General features: G+C 42.9%; 2 long non-coding RNA genes across 2 annotated transcripts; one reads left to right on the top strand and one right to left on the bottom strand.

Moving 5' to 3' along the window:
* Positions 1-1,207: 1,207 nt before the first annotated feature.
* On the top strand, positions 1,208-13,330 carry LOC118645461. Its single transcript, XR_004963149.1, has 2 exons — positions 1,208-1,785; positions 4,286-13,330. It is a non-coding gene; the product is annotated as an uncharacterized LOC118645461 (long non-coding RNA).
* LOC118645463 lies at positions 6,272-16,730 on the bottom strand. Its single transcript, XR_004963152.1, has 2 exons — positions 9,110-16,730; positions 6,272-7,539 (listed from the first exon to the last, which is right to left on the bottom strand). It is a non-coding gene; the product is annotated as an uncharacterized LOC118645463 (long non-coding RNA).
* Positions 16,731-17,554: the final 824 nt, after the last annotated feature.

A 17,554-nucleotide genomic window follows, 5' to 3' on the forward strand; every position in this document is an offset into this window, starting at 1 on the left:
TAACGGTCGAAAGTATCGGTGCGCTCGCCGGGATAAATCAACTTTGAGAACGCATATCTCCGAAACGGTGCGTCGCACGGCGATACTGCCATCACATAATCGTGTCAGTTTTGTATGGCGAGAAGGTTTCTCATGAAGCGCCAGGCTCGATTTTCACGTCTAAACGGTCCATGAGGCCGGTCCGTCGCACGTGCGGGCGTTACTTTCGCCGCGGACTGTACTCGTACTGCATTCGGCGCATTCACTTAGGAGCCGAGCGTCCCGGCCGAATGTCGTATCGTAAATTTGCCATGTAACTCATGTCCGCGGGAATGAAGACGAGTCTCTCGGCGAGATAGGCCCTCGCGGCCCCTCCGACCGTTATTTACCGACGATGTGTCCCAACGTAAATGCCGCCATGAGCGTTTGAATATTTCAACATGGCCGCGGCGATTCTCGCGAACGCACCTGGCCACGCGGCATCTTCTCTGGGCATCGCGGTCACGACGACGTGACGTTGAGTGACTTTGGTGAACGCGACGAGTCGCGCACGCTCGATCGGCTTGCGACGATTTCGACGAGACCGGCCAAACTTGCCAGGATAACGTATTTTCTCTCTGAAAATATTACTTTCCCTCTCAATTCACACGTCATTTCCGGTCATTCAGGACGGTCGTTAGCAAGTGCCTGTGAAATGACTGCACCTTCGCTTGTCAGGCCGTCCGGCTGAATGGTCGAAAAACTCAAACGCGAAATTTATTTACGTTTCAAGCGAGGTATGATCATATTGGTTTTCGAAACAAAGTGCAAGATGATCCTTCGGTTACTGATTTGTCTCGAAAATATTGACATTCGCGTGTTTGGAAGCATGCCGTGCTCTCTGTTGGCGACGCCGAGTACTATGTCCGCGTAACAGGTGAAGCCTGACGAGCAGAATGTTTATTTAAGTTAGGCTAGTCAGCAGGTGGCCGTGATAAATATTACGCCATTCGTTAATCCTGTTATTGCTAAGAAGATGATCAAGACGGTATATCTCACGCATATTTTATTACTGTCTATGATTTTTTATTAATCTGAAAATATAAATCAATCGTAAAGTCATGTAATGTTTTGTACCAAGGTTATTCTGTACGTCATCAAAATGCAAATATATTCATTGTCTATTTTATTTGATTGATTAGATCATTCGATCATTTTTCGTGACCAATGAGACACATTTGTAATAATGACAATTATAATAGATTAAGATGAAATTGAATTAAATACGATTATTACAAATTATAGTTAGTATTAATAGTTTGTAAAAATTTGTATATCTAAGATGTCCCATTTGTTAGTGCAATTGTTTCCAATACGACATTTTCGAGTGATGCTAACAATAAGTCTTTTCTGCCATTCAACGAAATTATATGATATGTCGGCGAAAAAATTTCTATCGTAAATGCTGTCGGTCAACTTGACTCTAATGGTAATTCTGAATCTCATTTAGCGAGTTCGAGTCTGTGCTGCGATTCTAAACCCGAGAACACTCACTAGTTACCGACGCGCGTCGATCTTGCAGAAATCTGTCGTTGCGTCGTGGCGCTGTCCGCCTTGCCATCAGGTGTCGCCAGCGTGCGCGTAGCAACTTCAGGTTTTAGAATATCCGTTGGCGCCTTGGAGGAACGCGGACGGGGGGACATATAGTTCTTGTGTTATTATTGCTATTTGGTTGTACCATGACCTCCTTTTACATCGTGCATAGTGCAGTCGTACTAACCGATTATGAAAACATCGACCCGAAATACAGGCGTCAATGACTTCTTCGTAAGTGATGCACATTTCGATTCGAATATCCGGTTTAAGGAACAACGCCACCGTTTTGACGACGAACGGATACGGAAATCGATGTGAAGCAACCGTCGCGTTTTTGCATTAGTATTCATTCCATTCCATTTGCCATTCGTCTGAATATAAACTTAATGTTCAAACTTACTTAATGTTCATATAACTTAAAGTTTATAAAGTAGAACAGGCATCTTTTTTTCTGGGTATTTACTTTATTCATCGAATTATGATCTGCGTTTGGTTATGTAACGTTGAAACGAGAGGAATCGCGAGTTCAAGGATGTTTTTTCGGTTCTACAACAGGTTGCTAGCTAGGAGTTACCGACATTAAAAAACTGCAGGTTTCTTAGGTTTATTCTTTTTGTTCTTAATCAATAACAAAAAATTTTGATCGCAAATATTAGAATTTTAATCCTGAAATTAGCTGCAAGGAAGAACAAAACTTGATTTTATATAAAAATCAAGAGCAAAATAAAATAATTTTATACTTAAAAGAATTGTGTTCAGATTTTTTGCAGATACTCGAATGTAATAACAGAAATCTGAAATTTAAACATTTTTAGTAATACTTTGAAATGTGATATACGTTCTTAAGATGGTTTGTCGTGCTCTCTGTCTCTCTCTCTTTCTCCCTCTCCCTCTCTCTCTCTCAGACGAGTAACGTTATTGCAGATCGGAACGTGACGTGATGATATTATTAGGAGCTTTAACGTTAATTTGCTTCGTCAATGCGTGCCCGCGTGAACCTCGAGCGTGCGTTTAATACTACGCGGCAACAAATGGGGATACAGAATTATGATAAATTCTCGAGGAACACGTTGTTGCACAACTACGAGCCCTGATAATACTACTGCTAATCGAACTAATTAGTTTGCCGTTCTACTTGAGGGCGATACGTCGAAGCGATACGATGCCCTTCCCAAGGCGGCACGACGTTAATCACGCGCAAAAGAAAAGATCGCGCGATTACAATCTCCCAATTATTATTCTATTATTCTTGCGATTTAATTAACGCTACGTTTAGGTACGCACGATTTTAGTATTCACGAGGCGTAAAGCTTGATCGAGTCGTGAACGACGTTGCGACATCAATTCGCAAACATCGCGTAACGTGGATGTGTGTGTGTACAATTTTGCCGACGTCCCGACGTGTATGCAACTTGTTCCGAACGGTCGATTTTATCTGCGTGCGCGTTAAGGTAAGGTTACCGCGTTGTAAATCATTTTCCGCACAGAACGCAGCGGGACCGAAAATTCGCGCACAACCCCGAGTCTCCTTCCCTCCCTCTCGTCCCGGAAGTATTATCGGCTGTTTCCTTTATCACCCGGTATACGCGCGAGTGGCAGCTCGAGAGCTCGCGACGGATCGGCGCATATTAGTACGTGCGCGCACGTGTGTGCGTGTGTGTGTGTGTGTATACGACTAAATTCGACGTGCGTCGGTACGGCGCTGTGTGTAACCGTGGCGGTCCGCATACACGTGTGTGTATACCACGCGTACGCATTCACAGCACGCCGGTGCACGTCCGGACGCCTTGTCACGTGTACGTGTCAAAATCAATATTTGGCGTCACTGGGTTATGATAACGCCGCGGTGTGCGTGCCGCGCGCGCGCGCGCCCTCCTCCCTCCCTCTCTGCCCCTTGCATACATACAAGTACGTACGTACACACGCACGCACACGTATATACATGCATGCATGCACGCGGTGTTGTGCATCACGGTCGGCGCACGCGAGCGGCACAATCTGCCGGATTTCGCGGAATTTCCGCGTCGCCCTTGTAACGCGCGGCGTAAACACACAATGTGTACGCTCCGAAACTTTTCCCATCTCGGTACCGGCGGCGGTCGCGCGTCACGTCGCGCGTTTATTGGACATTTTTGAATCGCCGGGCGACTCGTATAGCCGCCGATGTATCTCGTCGTCGTCGTCGTCACGATAGAGTAAAAGGTACGATAGTAAAGTCCAGAGTGGCTTCCGACGTTTGTCACCGATGCGCCTGAAATTTCCTGCCGCCGTGCCGCCGCCGGATCCTTCGATAGTTTTTCGTCGCGACGGTTCCGCCGCACGAAACGGGAATGGCGATACCGCGGCTCTCTTTCCTCTCTCGCTCTGTCTCTCAGAAAACCCGCTGATCCTAATTCCCGCGAACTGGCCGCTCAATTAAATGCGCCGTTGCGTGATAACTAAAGAGCTGGGACTGCGGAAAGCCGACATTCGTACGCTTTCTTAATTGGACACAATTATGGAAAAAAATAAAATCCTCCATGAGAAAGATCTTGAGAGGTTTCACTAAAAACGCCTCGATAACTTTAGTCGGCGTTAAAAAAGCAGCATTATCAATTCGATAAATTTTCACGAATGTACTTACAAACTTTTCGGAGAAAGATAAACATTCAGATTTCTATTTACTTAATATTTTTGCGATTATATTGTTAAAGCTACCGTTCCACATAATAATCTTGAACATTTGTTGCAGTCATCTCCGTCAAATTCTGCACTATTTCTACGTTGGAACGCGCGCGTGGAAGCGGATATCTCTTCATTCAAGCGAGCCAGGCAAGTTCACGGTCGCTATTTTCGGCAGAGAGCGCAGAACGGGATCGAAGCGGAGGCAAAAGAGAGTAGAGGAGCCAGCCGGGAGGAGTCAGCCAGCGAAGTAGAGGTAAAATATAGAACTGCCACCTGTTCGACTGCGCCGCTAGCGCATTGTGCCGCGGGCTTTTTCTACCGTGAACCGAAAGATTATCATTGCAAACCCGGGACTCGCGGGTTTTGCGTTTATCCCTTCCTCCCCCCCTCTCCCTTCCCTCCCGACTCTTCGTGAAACTTAATTGAAATCCAGCATGAAAATGCATGGGAACGTTTTAACAACATTAATTACGTCTTTGTTGATTTTCAACGTCGCTTCGTTGATTTTGATAATAAGAACCGACTACACGACGATATTTCTTCGATCGCTGCTAGATCCAGAAAGAATAAGAATCGCACCGGCATTCATTGATGATTCAAATACCACGTTAATTATCAGAATTTTCAATTCAAGAGACATTAACATATTTTTCCACACGGTTTGCAGTACTACCAACGACGTTCGAATCTTTTACTTGTTTCGACTCTGCGATTTATCACATTTTAACATATTCCTCCCAAGAGAACGTTACGTACGATGAATATAATCAAGAACGTCTGTTATCGCCTTTAATTAATCGTGCTCGCTTGTCGATTTGCTTCTTGAGCGAGGACACACGTCCCGGATTGTGCGTACTACTTTCGTTTCTCTCTCGTTTCCTCTTATCTCTCTTTCTCTCTAGGTTTCCACCGTTCCCAGCACTCCAACAATTCTCCACGCATGGCCTGCCACGTTTTTCGTGCCGTTCATGCCTATTTTCCGGCGAGCGATTCGGTCGACGACGCGATTTTCCCGCACGCGGCATATTTCCCTCGCCGGATACATCCACAGACAATGTATTGATTTACTTATGTACACTAATGTCAGCATTGATGTTGAGCGCGAATGTATATATCTAAATCTTACGGGGGACAGAAGAAATAATATAAATAAAATTATCAGAAGAAATTTGGGAATATAAATTGCAGTAATGTAATACCAAAAGAAATTTCAAATACGAATTATTATAATCAAAAGTTGCCTGCAACAGTTGTCTAGCGAATAAATATGTCTTCTAAGTTTATTATTTACTTAAAATAAAATTACGTATTTTATAATTAAAATTCAGATGCAAATTGGAAAGTGAAATTTGTTAATAGGCCATCAACTCTAAAATATTCAAGCCGTAAATTATTTAGCAATTGTAATTTCTCTATTCCTAGAATATATAATTAATCAATGAGTAATTATTCGGAAAGTAAGGCAATGAAACATTTCAAGATAATTTCATCCGATGACGTTAAACGTCTTCTGGGGCGCGTTCGGTTTCATTCACGTGTCCACACGCACGATGCGATTTCGCCTGCTATCCTCGAATGCGGAGTCTCGCGCGTCTCGGCGGCAGGGTGGTTCTCTTCTCTCAAATATATCTGCACCCGTACACGTGGACGCGGCGTTGTGTGCAGCACACGCGCACAGCGCACACCCACCCACTCGCTCGTACACACACACACCAGATGCAAGTAGACACGGTAGCGGCCGGGTATCTATCGGGGTCTTCTATTGCAACAGATGCCTGTTGCTACGCGGCCCGGGCGACGCTGTCACGTTTTCGGCTTCTCCGCTCCTCGAACTTCTACCCGTTGCCTTTGCTCGCGTCCCTCCCTCGCGCCGTCCCGCCGTTACTCACCGAGAAGCGTTTTTCGCCCTTTTTGCCACGTGATCGGGCATTGACCCTATCCCCGACGCGGCTCGGGGGTGGAAAGCACGAGGCGCAGCACTGACGACGAAGCGACCGCTTCCTTCCCCTCTCATTTTTTCCTCCCTCTTTCTCTCTCTCTCTCTCTCTCTCTCTTTTTTTTTCTTTACGGAAGACAATACTTTCGAACCAACGAAGCGATAACAATCGTGATCTCGGGATAAATGGTACTAATCGGTGATTAATTGATTGTGTAGTTTACGCTCGAACGGCCTTTACGGTTTTACGCTGGCGATTTGAGCGTCGTTAATTATGCGGAGTGGATCTTAGAAAGAACGAAGAAATAACGGTGAAAATATAGTTTCTTTTATAAAGACTAATGTTTCAGGGGGTTGAATTTTATAGATATATATTTGGCACCTCTGTTATATAATAGATAATATTTTATGAGATCTGCTAATCACCAAGTGTTAATTACGTTAAATAACAGTTATACTGCCGATATATACGGGATTAATCTATGTTACTTTATATAATCACTTATTACTCGTTACCTCAATGTATCAATAATGTCGAGCAAGCCTGCAGAATTTTACCTGTCGAAAATTACTTCTGAACAGTCGTACGCGTAACGCTAATATATTTAGAATTTCCGGAAGGGGTGCTCCCCTTACGCAATACAGTGGAAATGGATCGGAAGTAAAACAGAATCCAGTATTCGATTGGAAGACACAACACACTTTTACGTGCACAATAGTATTTCATTGAATTGTTATCGATTACGCGCAATGTTGAAATTGCATGGATCACATTTTTCGAGAACCTCTTTTATCAGTAATAACATTTACGCACAAAAATATTACACTCTAAATTATACAAATACTTTTGAGAATATATGTTAACTTAATGCAATTATTACGTAAACGTGTTCATAGAGAGGGAAAGTTATCATTCAAAAATATTTCCTCCTATGTTTAAGAAGGTATGTACAGGCATAGGCATTTCTGTACATTTTTATATAATTAATTATTTGACGTATAATTTTTCTTTGTCTAGAATTCGGATTTACTTTGATAAATTTAACAAAAGAATATAGGATGTACTTTTAATCGTCTACTAAATAAATAAATTTGATTTTATAACTTTTATAAAATCAAATATTTGTTGCTTCTTGCAATGTTCTATGTTTAAATTATTAATTAAAAAATTATAAATTTTTTAGGAACAATTATTGAAATTTTGAAAATTTTTGTAACGGAGTGCAAGACAGAGATGAATAATACGTAAGCATACTTGAACGTAAGATCAGAGAAAAAGATCGCCCGCATTAGATGAAATCGAACGTGTCGTTCAGCGGCGTCTTGGCAGAGTGCGGCCTGTGCTGAGGGATCAAGCCGGATCATCCTTAGCCGAGCGATGCAATCTAAGGAACGGGTTCGCGTTTCAAGATCGGACGCGTCCGAGAGAGGGAAGGGGTTTCGTACGGTTCCGCTGGTGAAGCCACCGCGTTTCGCCGGGAGAAATAAAAGAGTGGTAGCGTCCCGCGCGCGTAATTAAGGACCGAAGGGTGGGCATGGGATGGAAAAACCGGAGGAAGAGAGAAGACGAAGGGGCGGTATTTGAGAAGGGGGTGTATGGGGGTTTAGACATCGATCGGGCTGGACGTGTATGGCACAACGTGCACGTGCACGCGCGTCGTACGTGTACACATAACCACCACACGCCGCCACCTGGCCAGTCCCGCGTGGGCAGGATGGTGCGAGTCGCCGTTACAAGAACGCCGAAGAGAGGGGGGAGGAAAGCAGGGGATGCGGAGGAGGGTGTAGTGGATGTAGAGCCGCACGAGGCAGAGGGACCGAGGGTGGTTCGGTTGGCCCCGAACCTACCCTAAATCGAAGAAGCATGGGACACACCCTGGAAGAAAATGGGAAGTGGGGTAGTTGGCGCGGGTGGCCGGGCAAGGATGGGATACCTCCGCACAGTCTCTCTCTCTCTTTCTCTTGTTCTCGTTCTCTTTCTCGCCTCCATCTCATCCTCTCGTCCTCTCCTCCCTCGTACTCGATGCTCTCCTGCAGCCTCATCCTCCCTCTTCCACCTGCCGACCCTGCTGCTCATCCTCCTCCGCCATCCCCCTTCTTCCTCTCCGATATCTTATTTCGTTCTCTCACCCTCCTCTCGCCACGGGCGAGCCGTCTCACCCCACCGAGCCGGCTGAAGGCGCCCGGCTGCCCTCGTCCCTCATCCCCCGCTCCCAATCCCGCGCTCTCCGCCATCGACACGCCAATGAGGGCCACCCCGCGACAGGGCAGGTGTGCGAGCCACAATGGAAGACGCTGTAGAGACAGCCGCGGTGAAGAGAGAGGACCAACGGACTCGCGAGTGGCCGCGGGCGAGAGAACGACAGGATCTTCTCCCCTTCGATGGAGAAAGAGAGAAAGAAGATCGCCGAGAAAGAGTCTGCGGACGAAAGCGAGAGGGCGGAAAAGAGCGGAGACAGAGGAAAGTAGAAAGAGAAAGGCGGAAAGAAAGCGAGGAGAAAGAAGGAAGAAAAAAAAGGATAGAACGGAAACGAGAGAGGCCAGAAGGAAAGAGAGAAATGTGTGTGAGAGAGAGAGAGAGAGAGAGAGGGAGGGAGAGAGAGGGAGAGAGAGAAAGGGAAGCAGCAAGACGAAGGGAAGGAAGGAGAATGTGCGCACGAGATCGTGGAAAAGAGAGGCCAGAACAGGACAGTGAGAGGCGGCAACGCCCATTTTTTGATAAGCTAGTTACCCGCCGCTACCCTGCCGCGAAAGGGGCAGAGGGTAGTTCTCCGGCACAAGGCGGTAAGAGGCGCGGCGGCAGGAGGTCGAGTTGGCCGAAGGGCGAGGGACGGCGGGCGCAGATAGAAGCGAGGAAAGAGCGGCACGGGGGAGGAAGGTTGGGTACGCGGCGGGTGTCGGGTTCTACGGAGATCAATAACTGCATAAAAATAAAGTGAGGCTCTGGCCCGCTACCTTTAACCCACCGCCCCCTCCCTCCGAGTTCTCCACCTTCACCTTTTCCTCCACTTCCGCGGCGCCGACGGCGGCGGTGGCGGTGGCGGCGGCGGCGGCAACGGCAACGGCAACGGCAACGGCGGCTGCTTCGTTCTCCTTCGTTCGACGCCCCTCCGCGTCGTTGCTTCTCACTACGCAGCAACGTCTTTCCAGCACTATGCCATCCCCCCCGTCGTCGCGCCCATCTCCCGGCCTCCCGCCTCCAATGAGGATCCGGAGGTTATTGCCTGTATTTTCTTAAGGGATGAATTCTCCGCGAGGACCGCTACCGCCACCTTCGCCAACTTGCTCGTCGCCAGGAGGGGTAGGAGGCCGAGTAACTGCAAGTTCGCGCTCGTGAGCGGGCTAGGTAGGTGTCGGTGGCTCCGCGTAGTCCGTTTCCGGTGTATGCGGCCCGTTAAGTTTTCGTCATGTTCGCAACGATGCGCGACGCAGGGGGAGGGGGGGGTTGATCAATTTTCTGATGGAGATGTCGTGACGGATGGATTGCGTTGTCCGTGGGCTCACGCGTGACACTTCAGACACACGTCGCGATGCATGATCGAGGATTGAGGGGAATGGGAAAATAGGAAAAGTTTATTTTCGGATATTTATCGAGGACACATCTGTCTCTTTCGTCGAAATTAATTAAACCGTGCACCCATCGTGTACGTTCAATTAATGTAAGACATGCGCTAACAACAATGTTTCGAACTCGAAATGTTTGCGAAATTTCTGAACGACGATATGCGAATCCACGATACTACCTCCGGGCACGGCAGCGATATTTTTTTTAACGTTATACGTGTACGGGCATACGGTATATGGAATCATGTATGTAAAATGTCTGCAGACGTCCTGAAAAACTTAAACGATCTTTGTTTTGAATCATAAATTAGTTTAACTGTATTTAGAAGTAGAAGAGAAAAAGAAACAGATTTAGAATATCCCAGGAAATATTTTCAAAAGGGTCGTAACAATTTCTAATTGGATTAAATTCCTTGATTATTTTATGAAAAAATTATTTTTCTAACGATGCATAGGTGTATTTTTCTGTTTCCACAACAAACCGTGTTATTTTTGCCCGCTATATATTTGCGCAGAGTGCAAAACGTGTACAACCGAACGAATCACTGTGCGTTTTGAAAGCAACAAGTACTTAGGTACGATCCCTCCGTAGGAGACCTAAAGAGACCTTGCAAGGAGAGTTAAAAACAAAGTTGTGATTCTCCAGCGGTGCTACGATTACGTGTTCAATAATGAATCGTTGTCAAAGAGAGAGGGTCTGACAGGCCTAATCGTTTTTTGCAGTTGCAAATAGATATGTCCAACGGTGCGGCAATATAAGATTGATTTATATTTTTTAGTTTGTGCGATTGTAGTGTATAAAAAACAGTTTTTTTAGTAAATCAATACGTAAGTTTGTTAAAAACAAATCTAATATTGCTTTAATGTACATATTGAGACATAAATAATTTTTATATGATAGATTCTGCAACTTAAGAAATTAGATGATGAAATTGTATTGTTTGGCTAATCTTAAGTAAAGCCTGATTTCGTAAATTTTTGATTTAATTATAAATATAATAAGATATTTTGAAATTGAAAAATTCGTAAAAAAATGTAACGTTTGATAAAGATATCGAGAATTTGAAAAACTGCTGCAAAACTATAACATATATTAAAAAAAATAACGTATGCACAAGACTAAATAAAACATTTTCAAATTATTAACCCAGCTATGTATGAATGAAGAGTTTGTTATTCAAGTTTTTAATACAATATGTAGAAGCGTTCTTATCTTCTCGGAAAAGCAAGTATCGGAGTAATTACTAGCGAAGTAGTTCTAGGAGGGCAATGCTACAATTCGCGTTTCCTCGTGCGGCTGTTTCGGACTTCCTGCCCACGAAAGTCGCTCATCCATCGAACGGCACCTTCCACGAAAAAGAAATTAGACGCGCGGTGGTCTAAGAGCGAGTGGGCCATGCGTTCGCGGAAGCTATGCCTTTTCGTTTCTTCTCTATTCGCGAACGGTTATCGTTCAAAGGGCGAATGTAGAAACGTACGCGCACGCACCTCGCATCCAAGCCCCTTTTGGAAGGCCGTATCGACCGCTAGGAACGGACAACGGTTTTCTTTTACGAAAGCAATTTTGCAGACCGTTCGTAATTTAGTAGAGCGCGAGGGGCAGCAGGACGGAGGATGGATGACGAGGAGGCGGATGAAAGGAAGAGGTAGGGAACAGATAGAAGGAGATATCTGTTGTTGGCGTCGCGAAATAAGCGTATGCATTTTTCGCGGATCAACGGTGGTACCGCGCTATTCGCATCAAGACAGAGATACGTACCAGAGTACGTACCTTTACGGACGTAAACTGAGACCGTGGTACAAAGTAGCTATTACGGTTAACCGTGAAAAAAAACAACGAAAAACAACACGGTGTACCGACAAGGCAAAGGGAAAAAGAAAGAGGGAGAAAGAGAGTCTATGAATTTACAGATTTAGATTAGATTTTGTCGCTGACTTCGCGATTGAAATAATTTGTAGCTGAATTAATTAAGAAACATCCCCGAGCTTTATTTCGAATTCGAATGAAATTTCGTGGGCGTAATAGCTGCGAAAATATAGGAAAGTGTATATATTTTTGTATTGCTTCTCTGATGTTGAGCTTTTATTTATTTTTTTGCTTTGTATATTAACTATAATATCAAATATTATTGGCCAATTGTTACTTTTATTTTTATATAAACAATCGTGTAAATTTAATATTTAAAACCGACTCTTGATATATACTTCTTTACTATAAACATATAAAAATTGATGTGAAAAAGATTCATTAATTGATTTTAGTAAAAAAAAAACATCTGTTTATTTTCGACAAATAGATTATAATACTAATGATAAGCATAATCGGCAAATTAGTTTTATTTCTCGTGTTAAAAGTGCGTTTCGTCGTATCGTTAAAATATGCGAGGGAGACACGATCGCGAGAGAAATTTTTCAGCCCTCCCTTCGAGACAAGTACTTGTGCGCCCGATGTGTCTCGAAAGGGCTAAGGAGGAAAAAGGGGGTCTCGTCGCCCTTGAGTCTACGCACGGTGCTCGTACATAAATCACGTAGTAGGGGTAGGTCAGTACGGGCTATCCTCGGAGGGTTGAAACTTTTAGGAAGGGAGCACAGTCTGCGAACCGCTCGAACACGCAAATTTAGGGTGGGTCGTCTCCCTTCGTGAGACATATAAGTTTGCTCCACTCCACTGTTCGTTCAAAAACTAGCGAGTACGTTTGGCAAAAAAGAAACTCTTTTGTTCTCGGAAACACACATGATATTTCTGTCATTAAATCGTATCCATTTGCATAGATAATTATCTATTATATACTTTTTTAATTATAAAGACACAAAGTTGTAAAAGTTAAAACAGAATTTAATAGTTTTTGCTTGAAGTACATTTTTATTATTATATATTGAGATAATTATATTTTTGCGTGTACAAAAGAGTTGAGAGATTTATATACTAAAAATATTAATTTTTTTAGATATCTACATTTTTTGTTAAATTTCTAGTCTTTAAAAAGGACAATATACGTTTGTAAGTTGTATATGTGATTGTGTATTGTAGTAATATTAAAAATTACAAAAATTTTTGATAAAGCAAGGATTAATAATTCTATGAGTTAAATGATATTCATAAAACTAGGGGAAAACTGCTACTTCGAACTTTTTCATGAAAATAACATTTACTGGCTTCAAGTGCATGAAGCTACGCGTATCTTTATGTGAAGTTATATTTTTTCGCGTAAACCGAATAAATTGCTCGGTTCATACAATAGAAAACGGTAAACAGAAGTCAGTCACAGGGTGAAGTGATAGTTTTTAATTTCGCACCACCGTGAAACGGCCCCTTTTTAATCAATCTTGTACGTCGCTTGTTTTTTTGTTATAGCGCTTTTACGAGAAATAACATCGTTCGGCAAATAAAAATATTTAGTCGTGTTTCCACCGTGGATTTAATAAAACATTTATTTACAGTTTATCACGAGTAGAAAAATTGCCGCGTTGGTGTCCGAGAGATAGAGAGAGATTTTAGTAGGCTAGCGTGTTCGCCCGAAAATAATGCAACTCTTTCATCTGTTCTGGATTATACTGTCGACACTCGTCCGAAAAAAGGCACGCATTCGTGACAGGCGTGTACAGTGATGTGTGGGGAAAAAAAAAATAAACAATACCACAACGTTTTTATGATTCATTCAGCGATACTTTTTCTCTTTGTCTCGTAGATTAAAAATCACGTTTTATCGTTTCACTCGCAGTACGTGCGATAAATCACAACAAACACTAGATTTTTAAAAAATAAGCTTAATAGATCGCGTCTATCTGCGTGCTGTTACAGATAGATGATACAATGCATTATAAAATTTATACCGCAAACACACACACACACACTATTAAATATCAATATTAAAATGTTTAATTAAAACAACGTTTTCAAAAATAAGATTTAAATTTCAAATTATTCCCATTTTACAAAAGAATAGATCATTAACAAAATACAAACAGAGAATGGTCTACTGTTTCGTCTTTAAACGTAATCGAGTGTTGTAAAAAAAACTTATGGTGCTATTCCATTAGCGTGTATAAAATATACCATAATTGTGAGGAGTGTCGCTATTCGGTATTAGCCAAACGAAGCGACGCTACCACAATGGTCATTGTTAACGGATCATTACTGGAAAAGTGCTCTCCTCGTTTACACTTGCTTTGCGCGGCATCATGCCGATGCGTTATCGTAAAACAAACTACGCTTTGGCGACATTTACATTGCGCGATGGCAAAATAACAATTACGTTTCCGCTGGCCGACGAGGCGATTCCCGAAACTACAGCGAAATGTGATTAGAGTACGTAGATGGGTCGCGTTGTAAACCTACCGCGTGTTATTTCAACGAATTTGCGCGGAAGTTGTTGAAATTTCGAACAACTGATGACCGTCGTTATATGGACTGGGTTATTGACGAAATCGTAAATTAGTAAACTTTATTACGCTTTCTATGCGCATTGTCATCCATTGGCGATATATCAATATCGCCATATTGAATGGTGTATTAATTACATTTATGTACAATAATTCTTTTGCGAGAGGTATAGTTGAAAAATAAAAAATATATCGCTTTTTTTTAGTTGGCTATGACTATATTTAATTATTTAGCTGATTATTCAGTTAAATGTTATGATTTATGTATCAAGTAACATAAATCAATTAGTGGAAAATATTTGTTATAAAAAATATTATGTGCAGAGTTACTTTTACAAATTTTTTACAGAAACAAAAGTGTACTTCAAAGTTAAATTTAATTAATTTATTAAAATTGCAATTTACTCGTAATTATTGAAGAAGGAGAATATGTTTATTTATATTTTTGCGATTTGGCGGCCGGGGATGACACACGCACGATAGGTGGAGATCCCATTGTAGACGGCTTCTTGATTGTCGACGAAGAAAAAGAACGTCCCTGTTAGCGCTCGATGTTGACGAGAAAAAAAAAAGGTGTGTCGATACAGGTCGTTGAGCAGCATCCCATAGGACCCTAACCCGGAAGTAAAGGCGTGCATACGCATCCGCGCGGCTGGATAACAAATCGGCCATGGCGCTAAGAGAGAGACAGTGAAACTTTTCCTCAGAATTTTCCCGACGCATTATTGCCGATCCGTTTTGTGTGATTTTTCACAAAGATGGGCGGCTTAATGCGTGTGAAATCTGAACTTCGCGATACTTTCACAAGTCTCTCTCATTTTTCGCAGCGGAAAGTGACACGTGTAGCGTAATAGCTTTTACGATACGATAGTTCCGAATACAATTAACGATAAAGCCCCACGTTGTCTTAGATCGATTACTGTGTACGCTACTTGTAACGTTAATGTTTATCGTACCCGAACACGATGCGGCAAGACGTTTTTGATGTGATTAATACCATTAGTTATTAAAATACTTAATTCTTTGCGTATATATTACATATGCCTTAATAAAACATTTCTTGTTTATTTCAATTTCACTCGGCTTAAATTTTTCTACTCTTGACTGTGCGTGCACACAAATTGTCAGAACATGACGGACGTATAGAGGGGTATCGCGAAACGGGAAAGGCTGTAGAGAAAGAGACAGAGCAGGTATTGAAAAGGGTTGTAACGAGTGTACAATACTTTTACATGACGTCAATCTGTCTACTCGTGTACGCATTACGTAGATCCATACGTTGAGGTACAAAAGTACCCACGAATAAATAAACGTTTTTAATTATCACTCGAAAGCTTCAATACATTGGATTGGACGGTTTGTTCGGTACGGTAATTTATTCTACGCAATTGTACCTTAGTATTAATCAGAATATTTTGGAAAATATCTAGGGAATAGAGATAACATTTATGTGTTTCTCCTTCCTCTTGCCATACTTGCTGTTAAGATAGAGTTTTTATTTTTCGTGCTCACAACAGTCTCTTTAGTGTCATCTTTTTAATCGTTTCGTCGTCTAGAATTTGCAAGGCGGAAATCGGCGGTCAACTACGCTTCCTCAAGAATGCTCGTCACCCCTAACCGACAGCCTCCAAGAAATATTGCAAACAGCTCGACAAATCGCTCGCGGCAATAAGGGATGAGTAACAAAATGAACTTTGCTCGGCGGGACCTAAAATTTTTTTCCCCGTTTAGTTGTTATCGTGGAATACCTTCAAGATCTAGAGAGAGGAAGAGGGAAAGTGAAGAGAGAGAGAGAGAGAGAGAGAGAGAGAGAGAGTGAGATCGGAAGAGAAAGAAAGGGAGGTGCGGCGGTAAGGCGACGAGAAAAACAGAAGAAGAGTGAGGAAGAAAGGAAAACGCGGACTGACGAGCAATAGAGACGATATAAGCGCGGAAGGAAAGGCGAGGGAGGAAAGGCTCCGACAGCGAGAAAGAGATAGAGTGAGGGTTCTGAAAGGGGGTTGCGATGCGAGTGCAATACTTTTCCGTGAGACGGCACCAGTGTCGTCGGCCCTGAGGGGTGGGTTCGGGCCGGACTGGGAGTGTGCGTGGGGTCAACGACCGCAGTTGGGGTGGCTTCCCCCTATCTGGTACCCTTCCCCCGCGCGTACCCATCCCTGCGCCCTGCACCCCTCCGTTTCTCCCATGTCCCCTTACCCTTCCCTTTCTGCTCTCCCTTTTGCTCTACGCCAGGGCACGTTGCGGTAGCCGGAGGTTGGGGCAGGTTAGGCTTAGCTTAGGGTTCAATATCGGGAAAAACACGAGCTTTTATTTGATCGCCTGCTATCCCGCTCTTAGAGGAAAGAGGGTGGTTTGAGAACAGGAGAAAAAGGAGGAGGAGGAGGAGGAGGAGGGAGGGAAGGATAAGAGAGAAAGAGGGAACTATGGATGTATTCGGATGCGTACACGCATTGGTTTCCGTAGCTCTATGATCCTCTGAATGCAAGGGAGTTCTGTAACGCGAACGGATGGCATTGATACCGATTGTGAGCGTGAGGGAAACAGGAGGGAACGTATGTAATTTGTCGGAAAATTTCGAATTCGTTTTCGTTTCCCAATCGTTCAATGCAAACAGCAAAAGTCGTGTCTCTAGAGCGCTATCTTTTTTGTAGATTTTTATGCACTTTTTTGTCTTTTTGTTGATTTAGAGGAAAGATAATTATAAACACACACACATTATTTATCAGTGATTGAGAAATGATTTTAATTACCAAGTACGAATTAAATCAGTTTGCATATTGTCACTAGTATTGTCATTAGTACATCATTATCAGTTATTCATTAACTTGTTATTAATTTATTAAAAATTATATGACTTATATCTCAATTAGATGATCATAATTGGATGCTTAGTATACACTACTTGTCACGGCTAATTTTGCTGCAGCTTGCGGTTAACGGTGATCGATTGGTCGATGTCAATTGAGACAAGTATCGACTAAGTGGAGAATATTAAATCTCGTCCGAACAATTTGAAATCGTTGGGCATGACGACATTCATCGCGCGAGTTCTCTCTCTCTTTCTCTTGCATTCTCTCCTTATCTTTCTTTACCCACACATTTCTCTTCTCTTTTACTCCATTTATTTTCCTCTCGCGTCGCCTACCCCGGAAACACACGTGTTGCGCAAACTTTAAATCCGATTATACAGGCGCGATAACAATTCCTCGCGCACGATATTTCACCAAAATCGGAATGCAGCGTGTGTTATCAATCTGCGTGTTAGTCATCCTCCATAAGTATCTTTAACTGTCGTACAGTTGCAATCCAACAGTGCTACTTTTTGTTTCCTACTTGTTAGACATTGATCGTTCCTCAAATTTGTTCTTGTCTCGAACAGTCTACGGAATATTCATTTATCTTTACTAAAATGTACTTTTTATCGATTCTGTTTTGCAAACTCAAGGTTGCTCT

This window comes from Monomorium pharaonis, chromosome 1 (assembly GCF_013373865.1).
Source record: "Monomorium pharaonis isolate MP-MQ-018 chromosome 1, ASM1337386v2, whole genome shotgun sequence".
NCBI lineage: Eukaryota > Metazoa > Arthropoda > Insecta > Hymenoptera > Formicidae > Monomorium > Monomorium pharaonis.